Raw genomic sequence first — 16,151 nt, forward strand, 5'->3', positions numbered from 1 at the left:
TGTTATTTGCTCAGACAGCTTTTCTTGTCTATCTGCTGTTTGTAATATCCGCAACACTGCCTCCCTTACATATATCGAATATTCGTGCCCTGTGCTTAAATACAGTCATAAAGTTGAACTACTCTGGTACTCTGGTATTATGGGAAATGAACATGCAGACCACGCAGCTCAGATATTTACATCAGCGCCAACCTTACAATATGAGCCACATGCCAGAAATGCCCCTGTAATACGCTGGATCCCTACGTTCTCGAATTTAAACACAGGAAATGTTTCGACCATCGGTACTCAACCTTTAATCTCACAAGGCCAAAAGTTGTATTTGCTAGGAATATATCTCGCCCACAAGCTACCATCTTCACACGTCTAAGGATTGGCCACACACAACTCACACATCAGAATCTTCTTACTGGCAAAGGAAAACCATCTTGCCCTCTCTGCGCAAGCACGCTTTATCACTTCTTTAACGAATGTTCCGCTTTAGCGAGTATTCGGCAAAAGCACACTGTTTTTTCAAACTATCAAGAATTGTTAAAACTTCCTTCGTTTGCAAATATTATAAGCAGTTATAACTTTATTACCGACTGTAACCTTCTTCTTCTTTACTGGCGTAGACACCGCTTACGCAATTATAGCCGAGTCTACTACGTGGCGCCAATCGGATATTCCAAGCGAGGCCAGGTCCTTTTCCACTTGGTCCTTCCACCGGAGTGGAGGTCTTCCTCTGCTTCCCGCGGCGGGTACTGCGTCGAATACTTTCAGAGCTGGAGTGTTTTCATCTATCCGGACAACATGACCTAGCCAGCGTAGCCGCAGTCTTTTAATTCGCTGAACTATGTCAATGTCGTCGTATATTTCGAACGAATATCGAATGCGGATATCGAATGCGATATTCGCCGTGGCCAACGCGCAAAGGACCATAAATCTTTCGCAGAACTTTTCTCTCGAAAACTCGCAACGTCGACTCATCGGTTGTTGTCATCGTCCAAGCCTCTGCACCATATAGCAGGACGGGAATTATGAGCGACTTATAGAGTTTGGCTTTTGTTCGTCGAGAGAGGACTTTACTTTTCAATTGCCTACTCAGTCCGAAGTAGCACCTGTTGGCAAGAGTAATCCTGCCTTGGATTTCCAGGCTGACATTGTTGATGGTGTTTACGCTGGTTCCAAGATAGACGAAATTATCTACAACTTCAAAGTTATGACTGTCAACAGTGACGTGAGTGCCAAGACGCGAGTGCGACGACTGTTTGTTTGCCCTCGTTCGTCTTGCCCTCGTTCAATGCCAGACCCATTTGCGTTGCTTCCTTGTTCAGTCTGGAGAAAGCAGAACTAACGGCGCGGGTGTTGAGACCGATGATATCAATATCATCGGCATACGCCTCTTATAAAAGATTGTACCTGCTCGATTTAGTTCTGCAGCTCTAATAATTTTCTCCAGTAGTCGCCTTGTCTGAAACCTCGTTTGGTATAGAACGGCTCAGAGAAGTCGTTTCCGATCCTGACGGAACTTTTGGTGTTGATCTACATCAGTTTACACAGCTGTACTAGTTTTGCGGGGGTAACAAATCGAGACATCGCGGCATAAAGGCAGCTCCTTTTTGTGCTATCAAAAGCAGCTTTGAAATCGACGAATAGGTGGTGAGTGTCGATTTTTCACTTTCACGGGTCTTTTCCAAGATTTGGCGCATTGCGCGACTGTAACCTACAAAATAAAATATAACTATATTTAGCTGGTACTAAGATATTTGATTGTTCAGTGTCGACGGCTTTAAGGGGCTAAACCAGTGTGACACTTTCAAATAAAAAATGTTTATTTGCTTTTTTGATAGTTTATATGTATTTCCATAAATATCCTCTGAAATCGGTAAAGTCTGATCTGTTCAGGTCTGGTATCTTGAATAGTTTTTGGATGGCAGCGTTCTAAAGAGCGACCGCTCGGAGGTGCAAACTTTAAACGCGTTTTTCTCGAAATGAAATTTTTCAAAATTGCTGGCGTCATAACTCAACGAGATATTGACCGGTCGACTTCAAATTAAAACTGAGTATTATTGAACACATTTACTATACAATGAACTAAGATCTTTTTGATTGGTTGAAAACTGTCAGTTTTTCATTAAAAAAACGAAATTTTTTTTACCTAAAAAACGATTTTTCAAAATTACGCCATTTTGTTAATTTTTGATATTTTTCAAAGATCGTAGGTCATTGTATAGGAAATATCTTTAAGTTTAATGAACTTTTCAAATTTTTTTTGTTTCAGCTACTCATTTGACCGGAATCATGCCAGCAGTTTGGGCACTTTTTTTTGGCACCTCCGAAGACAGCCCATAACTCCGTTATTTTTCAACATTTTTATAAAAAATCGTAAAATATAGCTGAAAATATACCTTATTACGTTCAAAGAAGTTCGAAATATTCAATCGCGTACTTTCTCTTAACAACAAATCTCGAAAATCGGCTAATTTTTCATGCGTCACACTGGTATAGCCCCTTAATAGTTCGTACTCTCTACAAGGTAATACAACTTTGTATATTTCTCCTAATAAATAAATAAAACTTTCATAGACGGTGCAAGAATACCGTACTTTAACTCCGGTAAATACTTAGGAATGACGTTTGACTCTACCCTACGGTGGAAAGTTCACGGAAAGAGCTGGACATGCGACTCAAAAATATTAATTGGTAATAAATCAGTGTGCCTATCGAAAATAAGTTTTTTATCTACAAACAAATACCTCGACCGATATGGAGCTATGGTGTACAACTCTGGATATGAACTAACGCAAATAATAAGAAAGTCATCCAACAATTTCAAATCAAAGTACTAAAACTAATTCTCAAAGCGTCTTGGTACTGTAGATGTGCTGATATAGCGAGATCTAGGCGTAAATTCAGAAAACGCAGATAAGTATATTAAAAATTGCAGCAGCACATAGTGCAAGATTGTTACAGCATTGTATCGAAGAAGTAGCAATGTTAACTTCTATAGATGGACCACCAAGACAACTCAAGCGCCTCGAGCCCTGCTATCTTTCAAATTACACAATTCTCTCATAGTAGTTTTGTAGTTGCTTGCTAGTCCTTTCTTTTATATGAACTAATTGCAGTATGGAGTCATGTGTAGAAGTTCACGCAAGTGAGGAAAGTTCTCTGATCGCCATTAATTTGGGAATGGCTAGAAACGATTCTTTTACATATGACTCAAGCAGCTCACGACTTCCGGTCTTTGACCAAGTATCCTCTGGGTAGCCTAGGAACACCCATTTGAAGCCGAGCTAAAGTGAGAAGGCGAAACATCCCCTGCATAGGGTTGTGCGCTGGGTTTGGGACCCGCCACGTAAAAAAACACCCCCAATGAAAAAGTGTAAAGAGCCTCGAATGAGAGACTCCACTTTTGATGACGACCATGGCAAACGAAATAAGGACTACGAAATGAGGGCATGCACCTGAAATATCCGGTCTCTTATTTTGTAATGTACCGCTGTCCAGCTGGTTGATGTCCTCGTCAGAGTAAAGGCTGACATCACCTCCGTCTAAGATAGCGGGGATGGACGGGACAAGGACTAAACTGAGTAGGTACTTGTGGCATTTACTAAAGGGACGATATAAAGGATTGCAAATTCGGTGTGGGATTCGAGGTGGGAGAGAGACTCCGTCGCCGACTACTGTCATTTACTGCGGTGAATGAACGTCTAGCCACAATCCGCATCAAAGGAGGTTCTTCAACATCTTCGCGTATTTGCGCCCACGCCCCGATGGAAAAGAAGGACGATCTGACCAAAGATGCCTTTTATGAGTGCTTGGAGCGCAAGTATGAGAGTTGCCCCCGTCACGATGTCAAATTCGTGTTTGGCGACTTTAACGCCAGGGAGGGCATAGAAGGTACTTTGGCACAACGGTCGGTAAGTTCAGCCTCCATAATGAAATATCTCCAAATGGTTTGAGGTTGATCGACTTCGCCTGCGTTCGAAATATGGCTATCTGTAGTACTAGATTTTAGCATAGGAAAATTCATCAAGTTACCTGGTTGTCTCCAAATCGAAAAACTACCAACCAGATCGATTATGTTGTTATAGACGGAAGAAACGTCTCCAGTGTTTTAGACGTGCGTACTCTCCGAGATCCTAACATTGACTCGGACCACTATCTTGTTGCAGCCAAGATACGCACCCGCTTCTGTGCAGCGAAAAAACACATATCAACAAACACAAGGAAGGTGAGACGTCGAGAAGCTGCAATCACAACAGACAGCCGAACGATTTTCTACTAGGCTTGCATTCCTGCTCTCTGAGAGCACTCGTCAACAACGCGGTATAAGGGAACTGTGGGACGGCATTTCAAACTCTTTACGTACAGCTGCAACCGAAACCATTGGTTTTCGGAACGTGAAAAAGAACAGCTGATACGACGAGGAGTGCCATTTAGCAGCGGAGAGAAAACAGGCTGCCTACCTCGCAACGTTACGATCGACCACAACACGTGCGGGATGGGATAGATACCGAGAGTCGGAAAAAGAAAGAGGCCGAAATGCGTGAGTACGAATAGCTTGATAAGCTGGCCGACAGGGGTAATGCGCCGAAAATTCTACGAAAAAATGCCGCGGCTTACAGAAGGTTTCAAGACCGGAGCATACTCCTGTAGAACCCCCAAAGGTGATCTAGCCACTGATGCCCAGAGCATACTTAGATTATGGAGGGAACATTTCTCCAGCCTGCTGAATGGCTGTGAAAGCATAACAGCAGGAGAAGGTAACCCCGATTCCCCATTCGATGACTATGGAACAGATCTGCTCCAGCTACCGTGGAATTAGCCTCCTGAACATCGCATATAAGGTTCTATCGAGCGTATTGTGTGAAAGATTAAATAAAGCCCATCGTCAGCAAACTGATTGGACCTTCAGTGTGGCTTTAGACCTGGCAAATCAACAACCGACCAGATATTCACCATGCGCTAAATCTTGGAAAAGACTTCACCTCTTCGTTGATTTTAAAGCTGTTTATGTCAGCACGAAAAGGAGCCTTTATGCCGCTATGTCTGAATTTGGTATCCCCGCAAAACTAATGCGGCTGTGTAAACTGACGTTGAATAACACTGACGTTGAATAACACTAAAAGCTCCGTCAGAATCGGGAAGGACCTCTCCAAACCGTTCGATATTAAATGAGGTTTCAGAAAAGGCGACACAATATCGTGCGACTTTTTCAACCTACCGCTGGAGAAAATAATTCGGGCTTCAGAACTTAATCGAGCAGGTACAATCTTTTATAAGAGTGTACAACTGCTAGCGTATGCCGATGACATTGATATCACTGTCCTCAACAACACGCCGTTAGTTCTGCTTTCTCCAGAATGAATAAGGAAGTGAAGCAAATGAGTCTGGTAGTGAACGAAAGCAAGACGAAATATCTCCTGTCATCAAACAAATAGTCGTTGCACTCGCGACTAAACTCCACGTCACTGTTGACAGTCATAACTTCGAATTTGTAGATAATTTCGTCTATCTTGGAACTAGCGTAAACACCACCAACAATGTCAGCCTGGAAATCCAACGCAGAATGACTCTAGCTACTTCGGACTGAGTAGGCAATTGAAAAGTAAAGTCCTCTCTCGACGAACAAAAGCCAAACTCTATAAGTCGCTCATAATTCCCGTCCTGCTATATGGTGCAGAGTCTTGGACGATGTCAACCGCGGATGAGTTGACGTTATGAGTATTCGAGAGAAAGGTTTTGCGAAAGATTTATGGTCCTTTGCGTGTTGGCCACGGCGAATATCATATTCTATGGAACGATGAGCTCTATGAGTTTTACGATTGACATAGTTCAGTGAATTAAGAGACAGCGGCTACGCTAGCTAGGTCATGTTGTCCGGTTGGACGAAAACACTCCAGCTCTGAAAGTATTCGACGCAGTACCCGCCGGGGGAAGCAGAGGAAGACTTCCACTCCGCTGGAAGGACCAAGGGGAGAAGGACCTGGCTTCGCTTGGAATATCCAATTGGCGCCACGTAGCGAAAAGAAGAAACGACTGGCGCGCGGTTATTAACTCTTCTATATTCGCGTAAGCGGTTTCTACGCCAATTAAGAAGAAGAAGTTGCAATATATTAATAAAATAAAAAGTTAAAAGGTCTTCCAATGCAATCATTTTAATATCTAGTCCACAAGTCTCTCTTAGGTAGCAGGAGTGCTACAGAATACAAAGGGCATTACCCTCTCCAACCCTTAAAGCAGTCCTCTTCATTTAGTTGATAACTGACTTTGTGCGTTACATTATTTAACCTTCTACTATCCTACATTTTTCTTCTTCACAAGTACCACAGATGAGCTCCATGGACCCGCTGAAGGTTCGATTACGCCGCTTTCGCTCATTTCTCATATGTTTTGACTTACAACTTCACGTTCTGCTAGTGGAACGCTTCGAGGAGACGGAGGATTGGTCCTGCGTCACCTGTGTTAATAAAATGTTTCACAACTTTGGTTATTCCTGGTTTGGAATCGCCTTTATCAAAAATGGTTGAGTATCTAAGAATGCGTTGTATAGCCTCCTTTTAATGGTTTGTCTCTAGTTCCTTGGTCCATGCATTAATTTTACTCGATATGTCGCTTTTGCCAATATATTCATCAAGACGTATTTCACAATTTATTACGGCTTTATTCTCTTCACACTATCCTAATATAGCTACTCTGGTTTGGTGGAATTTGCTGGCTCTCTGTTATTATCACTCGTCTAACTGTATATTTATTACAATAACAAACCAAGACAAGTTCAGTGTTGACCTTAGGAGACGGTTGTATGTTACTTGAAGCTTCGATATTTGTCGAGGAGGGGCTGTTCCCCAATTGGGAATGGCGTAAGAGCAAATATTTCTGATGATGGAACTGAATGGCCGTTTTTTGGTGCTTAAGGAAACTCTTTGGTTGGCGAGAAACGGTTTCGTTGCGCTGAAGGCGACGTTGGTTTTGCTTCTAACTGCAGCGATTTACGAGGGCTGTCCGATAAATAACCGACCTAACCATGATGCACGCGACTTTTTCAAATTTTTTTTTTTTATTTTTCTACATAGTCTCCTTGTAACTCCACACACTTCTCCCAGCGATGCTCCCATCTCTGCAACCCTTCCAAATAGTACTTGGCGTCTTTGTCTGCAAAATACGAGTTCACGAAAGAGATTGCCTCCTCATTTGACGAAAATCTCTGGCCGCCGAGCGCAGTTTTAAGTTGAGGAAACAAAAAAAAAGTCGCTTGGTGCTAGATCCGGTGAATAAGGTGGATGGTCAAGCAGTTCGAACCGCAATTCGTGGATTTTCGCCATGGCGACTGTTGAGGTGTGAGATGGTGCGTTGTCTTGGTGGAACAAGACTTTCTTTTTTTGCAAATGTGGCCGATTTTTCGAAATTTCTTCCTTTAGCTTGTCCAATAATGATGCGTAGTATGCTCCTGTTATAGTTTTTCCTTTTTCAAGATAGTCGATAAAAATAATTCCATGGCTGTCCCAAAAAAAACTCGCCATCACTTTCCCAGCCGAATACATAGCTTTAGGTTTTTTGGGGCTGGTTCCCCCTTTTCAATCCACTGTTTAGATTGGTTTTTTGTTTCGGGCGTATAATGATGAATCCAAGTTTTGTCTACAGTTATCAATCGGCGCCAAAACTCGGTCTTATTGCCTCTAAACTGAGCCAACAGAGCGCTGGAAATGTTCATGCGCGCACGTTTGTGGTCTAGCGTAAGCAAACGCGGCACCCAACGCGCGGACAGCTTTCTCATGCCCAAATCTTGGTTTAATATGTGACAAACAGTTTCTTTTGACATCTTCATGATCTCAGCTATATCTCTAACTTTAATCCGGCGGTCGTCTAGTACCAATTGATGAACTTTAGCGATGTTATCGTTAGTGGTTACAGTTTTTGGACGCCCAGGACGTTCATCATCTTCCAAGCTCCTGCGACCACGTTTAAATTCAGCTGCCCAAAATTTTACGGTGGTAAACGATGGTGCAGAGTCACCATACACAGAGTCCAACTCATCTTTGATTTGTGAAGGCGTATTGCCTTTCAAAAATAAAAATTTAATTACAGCTCGATATTCAATTTTTTCCATTTTGGGGAAATCACCGAAATAGACTCACAAAAACGACTGTCAACAGATAATTGCGCAAGATAAATTTCTGAAATTTTGGCGAGTAGCTATTATAATATGCACAATTTGAAGTAGAAACTTTTTTTTTCAGATGTGCCGCTAGCTTCACGTTGAGGTCGGTTATTTATCGGACAGCCCTCGTACTTCGCCCATCAGCCGGCTGTCGAAGACAACTCCGAGTTATTTCCCGGAAGGACTCCAGTTGATGGGAAACTTATTTGCAAAAATTTGTGTAGGCTTTCGTGCGAAGATTGCTTCTGATTCGGTTGTGTTGATGTCGAATCTGCACTACCAGTACCAGGACGGTAGAGATGAATTTGTTGGGAGCAGTTAAAATAGTTAATATTAGGAAAGACATACAGAAAAGCGTCATCATCCGTGTATTGGGAAGCGAAGATTCCGTTTCCGAAAGATCCTGATAAAAATAGGGAATTTTTCGCGGTTTGGCAGGAAAGAGCATTGGTTTTTAAGGAACTGAGCGAAGATGTTGGCTAGTCCTTGTTTTTAATTGAGGCTGTGATATTTTTCCACAAATGAGAGTAGAAAATTTTAGTCTGCTGTTCGTCTTCAGCAACAAAGGAACTGAGATCTTCAAAGTTTTTTGGAGAAGAAGAACCTTTACTTCACTTTAGATGAAATAAGGCTTGGCGTATTCGTGTTTGGGACTCTTGGTGGTGGTTTCTAGCGAGAACTTTGAGTGAAGGAAGACTATTAGGTGTCAAACTGAGGATAAGCTAGAAGCGACTTTTGAGCTCTGTGTACACTGGAGAGTGGTCTCGAGCATATGACCCAAAGTCGTGATCTAGTAGATGATGCTTAGAGCATAAGTTATGGAGGAAACACTTCTTCAGCTGGCTAAGCGGCAATGATGACGATGGAATACATGTTCTATTACCCGATTCCAGACATTAAACAAACAGTCATCGCATTCGCGACTTTGCTCGCACGTCACGGTTGACAGTCATAACTTTGAAGTCGTAGATAATTTCCTCTATCTAGGAACCAGCATCAACACCAACAGCAATAACAGCCTCCCATATAAAATCACTCTTATCAACAGGTGCTACTTTGGACTGAGTAGGCAATTGAAAACTAAAGTCCTCTCTTGTCAAATAAAGGCCAAACTCTGAAGGACATCATCATGCACTGCGGAGGCATGGACAATGACATCATCTGTTGAGACGGCTTTAGAAGTCTTCGGGAGAAAGGGTTTGCGGATGATTTTTGGTCCATTGCGCATTGGCAACGGCGAGTTTCGCAGTCGATGGAATGATGAGCTATACGCGACTGCGCTGGCTAGGTCATGTTCTGCGGAAGGTTTTCGATTCAGTGCCCGCCGAGGGAAGCAGAGGAAGACCTCTACTCCGTTGGAGAGATCAGGTGGAGAGCACCTGGTTTCACTTGTTGTGTCGACTTGGCGCCAAACAGCGAAAAGATGAAACGTCTGACGTGCTGTTGTTAACTCAACTATAACTGTATAAGCGGTGGTTGGCGCTTTGATGTTGTAGTTATGTTGGAGAGACATTCTCCAGAAGGTCAACCCGCACCAGCGAGTCATGGAACCAGAGTTTAAACAATCTGATAAGATGGGGGGACGAGATGTCGAGGAAATTTTAATCTGGCGGTTATAAAGCGAAATAATTCTGTGGGTGCGAGACGAGAAGTTCCGGAGCTGGTATTGGCAACAGGGTGACAGATGGCGAAACTGCCCCGATTGGCCCGGTTCCATTTTTTCTGTAAGCTGTGTGCTTCGTATAATTTTCGAGCATTAGCCCTGTCGGCCAGCTTATCAAGCTCTTCATACTCACGCATTTCGGCCTCTTTTTTCTGTCTGCAAATGCGTCTCGGTGCGGTGCGAATCTTGGCTGCAACAAGATAGTGGTCCGAGTCGAGAACTCTGGAGACGTGTCTTCCATCTATCACATCATGATCGATCTGGTTGGTGGCTTTTGATTGCGGCGACAGCCAGGTAGCTTGATGAATCTTCTTATGGTGGAACCTAGTACTACAGGTAACCATATTTTGGGCCCCGGCGAAGTCGATCAGCCTCAACCCATTTGGGGATGTTTCCTCGTGGATGCTGAATTTACCGACCGTAGTGCCAAAGATACCTTCTTTACCCACCCTGGCATTAAATTCGCCAAGCACGATTTTGACATCGTGGCGGGGGCATCTCTCATAAGTGCGCTCCAAGCACTCATAAAAGGCATCTTTGGTCACATCGTCCTTCTCTTTCGTCGGGGCGTGGGCGCATATCAGCGATATGTTGAAGAACCACGCTTTGATGTCTCTGTCCTTGTCCCGTCCATCGCATTTTTGGACGGCGGTGATGTCAGCCATGACTCTAACGAGGACATCATCCAGCTGGGCAGCGGGCAACGGCCACTGAGAGCGTATGTGCGCTCATTATGGGTTAGCGCAACGAATTGGAAAGGTGCTCTGCAATATTGGCTCTTAGTATCGAGCACCCTTACGAGCTTGAAATTGTGTTACAACTGCCCAACATACCCGCTTCATTCTTATCGACAGTGTTCGTCTGGTAATTGTCGAAATTGTGGTCATAAGCAGGGTTCTCATTTACTACTCCCTAGCAGCAAAATTTCTAGAATTATTGCTATGCTATCGCTACCGCTCTCACTTTTTCGAGAGCCACAGCCTAGCCTTAGCATAACAATGTAAAAGAAGTGCTCTACTCTTCTCCGAGTTTTGTTAGGTAAAACACTATAGCTGGAGCGGGAGCAAAAAATTAAATTCTGCGCTATGCTCTGGCGTAGCCGTAGCAAAAAATTGGCAGCGGTAGCACAGCAGAGCTAATCAAAATTTTCATGTGCTACAACTCCCTCATGTGCTTGTTGTTTTTTTTTTGCTATTTTCTGTCATAATATTTGAATTAATTGAATAATTCAAACAAAAAAATGTTATGCAAATCATTTTGGCACTTGTTGCATCAAGTGTCTTTATAAATCTAAAATCAAATATTTTAAGAAATATATTAATAAAGTCAATTAGATAATAATTGAATAAATTATATATATTTTTTTATTATGGAAAATATTTACCATTTTTATATTACCAAAAACATCATCTATTCCAAATGTATTACAATACTCAATTACTATGCATTTTCGAAATTAATTTTAACTACATTACTTTCCCCTTTTTTATATACATTAGGGTGTTTTTTTTTTGAACTATTAATTTCAGTTCCGTCACGAAATTTACTTGGAAATACCATACAAAAACGTCCGTGAAATGTTGAGCCCTCAATATTAACATTAAGAACTGGACCAAGGCATGTAAAAATTGTCCACAGAAAATACACGACAATCCTGATTTTTTATCTTTAAATTCCTACAGATCAGAGGTAAGAAAAGAATGTCAGCATGGACGTCAAGAATAGAACGGTACAGCTAGACGAACTCTTCGACGTCATAAAGAGCTACCGCAGAAACTGGCTCACTGCATAAAATGAAAAAAGGCGAGCACATCTAAGCAGACGCATCTTCAAAGGAAATAACTGATTTTACTATATCAGAAACTAACAAGGTTTTGGAAGAAGTATCTCAACTTCTTCCAACACTTTGTGATAATCGCGGTTCTCAAATTTTGCTAAAACATAATATAGATTTACTACATATGCTTTTAATAACATCCGATCCGGTAATCAACTCACTCAGAGAAGTTCCTAGAAAGAGAACAGATAAATTACCGGAGGAAGTTCTAAATTTAATTGTCCCGCCTTCAATACTTGTACCATCAAAAGTACCACGTCAGGTAACATATGACCATGACGAAAAAGATTATCTAGTATCTGATTCAAATGAATCTAACAGTGATGATGAGTCATTCAATGAGTAATGATATAGTATATAGTATTAAACATTTTGTTGTTGTGTGTTATTGTTATTTTTATATTACTGTTATGTCTGTTGGTAAAAAATCCCTTACTAAATATCGCGTTTTTCATTAGTTGTAATGTAATGGACTTATGTATTAGTACGTATTTTATACATCCAAGTAAATGTTATTGTATGTTCTGGAATTTAAAAAAATAATTAAATATATTTTTTGCACAATTTTTTGTTTTCTATTCGTAAATCTAAAAAAAATATATTAATTTTTCAATGAAACTTAAAATCATTAATCAACACGACCAAAACAGTTAAATTTCAAACTAAAATATTTTTGTCCCCCTAGCTTGTATTAAACGATACACTGTGCGTCGACTCATCAGTTGTTGTCATCGTCCAAGACTCTGCACCATATAGCAGGACAGGAATTATGAGTGACTTATAGAGTTTGGTTTTTGTTCGTCGAGAGAGGACTTTACTTCTCAATTACTTACTTAGTCCGTAGTAGCACCTGTTGGCAAGAGATATCCTGTGTTGAATTTCCAGGCTGACATTGCTGTTGGTGTTGATGCTGGTTTCTAAATAGACGAAATTATCTATAACTCAACTTTAACAGTGACGTGGGTGCCTAGTTGCGAGTGCGACGACTGTTTGTTTGATGACAGGAGATATTTCGTCTTGCCCCCGTTCACCAGCAGACTCATTTGCTTCCCTGCCTTATACACTCTGGAGAAACCACAACTAACGGCGCGGTTATTAAGGCCACTGATGTCAATATCATCAGCATACTCCAGCAGCAGTATACTCTTATAGAAGATTGTACCTTCTCGGGTTAGATCTACTACTTGAATTATTTTCTCCAGAAAACGGTTGAAGAAGTCACATGAAAGAGAGTCATCTTGTCTGAAACCTCGTTTGGTATCGAATGGCTCGGAATGGTCCTTCCCGATCCTGACGGAGCTTTTAATGTTGCTCAACGTCAGTTTACACAACTGTATTAGTTTTTAGGGGATACCAAATTCAGAAATTGCGGCATAAAAGGAGCTCCTTTTCGTGCTGTCAAAGATAGCTTTGAAATCGACGAAGAGGTGGTATGTGTCGCATGGTGAATATCTGGTAAGCGGTATCTACGCCAGTAAAGAAGAAGAAGAAGATTATCTGGTTTACCAGGCCCAAAGCCACACTGATAAATCCCGATCAGTTTGTTGACGGTGGGCTTTAATCTTTCACACAATACGCTCGATAGAACCTTAGACGCGATGTTGAGCAGTCTTATCCTACGGTAGTTTGCGCAAATTGTGCAGTCTCCCTTTTTGTGGATTGGGCAGAGCACATTTTAATTCCAATGCATGCTTTCATCCGACCACATTTTACAAAGAAGCTAATGCATGCTCCTTATCAGCTGTTCGCCAACGTGTTTGAATCGCTTGGCTGTCAATCCAAGAGCCCCCGCCGCTTTGATGTTCTTCAGACGGTTGATTGCTAATCGAACTTATTTATGGTCGGGCAATGGAACGTCTTCTCCTGGCGTTGTGCATTCACTGCCATTCAACTGGCTGGAGAAGTGTTCCCGTCATAATTTAAGTATGCTCTGGGCATTGGTTACTAGATCACCTCCTTGGGTTCTACAAGAGTATGCTACGGTCTTGAAACCTTCTGTAAGCCGCCGCATTTTTTCGTAGAGTTTTCGAGCGTTACCCCTGTCGGCCAGCTTATCAAGCTCTTCATACGCACGCATTTCGGCCTGTTTCTTTTTCTGTCTGCAAATGCGTATCGCTTCCCTCTTTAACTCTCGGTATCTATCCCATCCCGCACGTGTTGTGGTCGATCGTAACGTTGCGAGGTAGCCAATCCGCACGGCTCTCCTTGTCGTACCAGCTGTTCTTTTGCATTTTCCGAAAACCAATGGTTTCGACTGCAGCTGTACGTAAGGAGTTTAGAATGCCGTCCCACAATTCCCCACCGAGTTGTTGACGAGTGCTCTCAGAAAGCAGAAGTGCAAGCCGAGTGTAAAATCGTTCGGCTGTCAGTTGTAAATGCACCTTCTCGACGTCGAACCTTCCTTGTGTTTGTTGATGTGCGTTTTTGCTGAACGGAGGCGGGTGCGAATCTTGGCTGCAACAGGATATGGTTCGAGTCGATGATAGGACCTCGAAGTGTTCGCACATCTAGAACACTGGAGACGCGTCTTCTATCTATCACATCATGATCGATCTGGTTGGTGGTAGCTTGATGTATTTTCTTGTGCTGGAATCTAGTACTACAGATAACCATATTTCGGGCCCCAGCGAAGTCGATCAGCCTCAACCCATTTGGGGATGTTTCTTCGTGGAGGCTGAATTTACCGACTGTTGCGCCAAAGACACCTTCTTTCCTGGCGTTGTAGTCGCCAAACACAATTTTGACATCGTGGCGGCTCTCATAGGTGCGCTCCAAGCGCTCATAGAAGGCATCTTTGGTCACATCGTCCTTCTCTTCCGTCGAGGCGTGGACGCAAATCAGCGATATGTAGAAAAATCTCACATTGATGTGGATTGTGGCTAGACGTCTATCCACCGGAGTGAATGATGGTACTTGGCGACGGAGTCCCTCTCCCACCACGAATCCTACACTATATGGCCATAGTAGTAAATGACGCAAGGACCTAATCGTCTCAGTCTTTGGCCCTTCCATCGCATTTCTTGGACGGCGGTGATGTCAGCCATGACTCCAACGAGGACATCAACCAGCTGGGCAGCGGCACCTTTCTAATTAAGGGACCCGTCATTCCAGGTGCATGCCTTTAAATCGCTATCCTTAGTGCGTTTGTCATGATCGTCATCAAGAAGGGGGTCTCTCATCCGAGGCAGTTGGTATATTTTCATTGGGTGCGTTTTTTACGTGGCGGATCTGAAACCCAGCGCACGACCCTGCGTTGGGGATATTTCGCCTTCTCACTTCAGCTTGCCTTCGAACGGATGTTCTTAGGCTACCCAGTGATACTTGGTCTAAAACCGGAAGTCTTGAGCTGCTTGAGCCATATATAAAAAAATCGTTTCTGGCCATTCCCAAGTATATTGGGATCAGAGAACTTTCCTCACTTGCGTGAACTTCTAAACAAGATTCCATCCCCCACAGTTAGTTTTTAAAAAATATTGTAATAGAATTCGTAAGCAATTTACATATTTTAGGAGTATATTTTGATAAAAGACTTCATTTCTAGTATCAATATCTTAACCTAAGAAATAACTTAACAAAAATGTGGTCTTTTAATTAAATACATATATCTTTATCATCCCAAATCTGTAATGAATGCTACAAGAGCTTTAATACTCGCTTAAATCGACTACGGTTTACCTATTTTTGGATGGTGCGCAAACTCTAATCTCGAACTGTTGGAACCTCCTTACCATACAGCGAGCCGTCGAAGTATAAAAGTTTTCCCTACATCACCTACTGAGTGTATCTTGGCTGAATGTAGCCTACCAACAATAAAGGAAAGGGTATACGAACGAATGATGCACCAAATTCCAAAACTGATATACTCTCCTAATGCCAGCTTACATATAACGATAATTTACGCGTCACGACATAAACGGAACTTCAGGCTAAAATTCACTTTACGCCGTTGTATCAAATACGGAAAAGACTTAAACATATATCCACCCCAAAGGTACAAGAGGGTCAACAAACAGCCGGAGTGGTTGTTAAAAAAGGAAACTATGACATGTTCCTTCACACCTTCAAACAGAGCAACATCAGTAATTTAGTATTTCAGAAACTCTTCTTAGAGTTAATGAAAACCTATCAAGAAAACAATTGGACTGGTAAACACAGGTTTTGTCTCACCAAACTAAATGGAGAATTTATTACAGGCGGGATTCTTCCTTGTTACTCGTCGATATTTACAGCCGAGGCTTTTGTCGTTTCAAGCACTAGAATATGCGATACATAGCAAAGGCAAATTTGTTATTTGCTCAGACAGCTTTTCTTGTCTATCTGCTGTTTGTAATATCCGCAACACTGCCTCCCTTACATATATCGAATATTCGTGCCCTGTGCTTAAATACAGTCATAAAGTTGAACTACTCTGGTACTCTGGTATTATGGGAAATGAACATGCAGACCACGCAGCTCAGATATTTACATCAGCGCCAACCTTACAATATGAGCCACATGCCAGA

Source organism: Bactrocera dorsalis, chromosome 3 (assembly GCF_023373825.1).
Source record: "Bactrocera dorsalis isolate Fly_Bdor chromosome 3, ASM2337382v1, whole genome shotgun sequence".
NCBI lineage: Eukaryota > Metazoa > Arthropoda > Insecta > Diptera > Tephritidae > Bactrocera > Bactrocera dorsalis.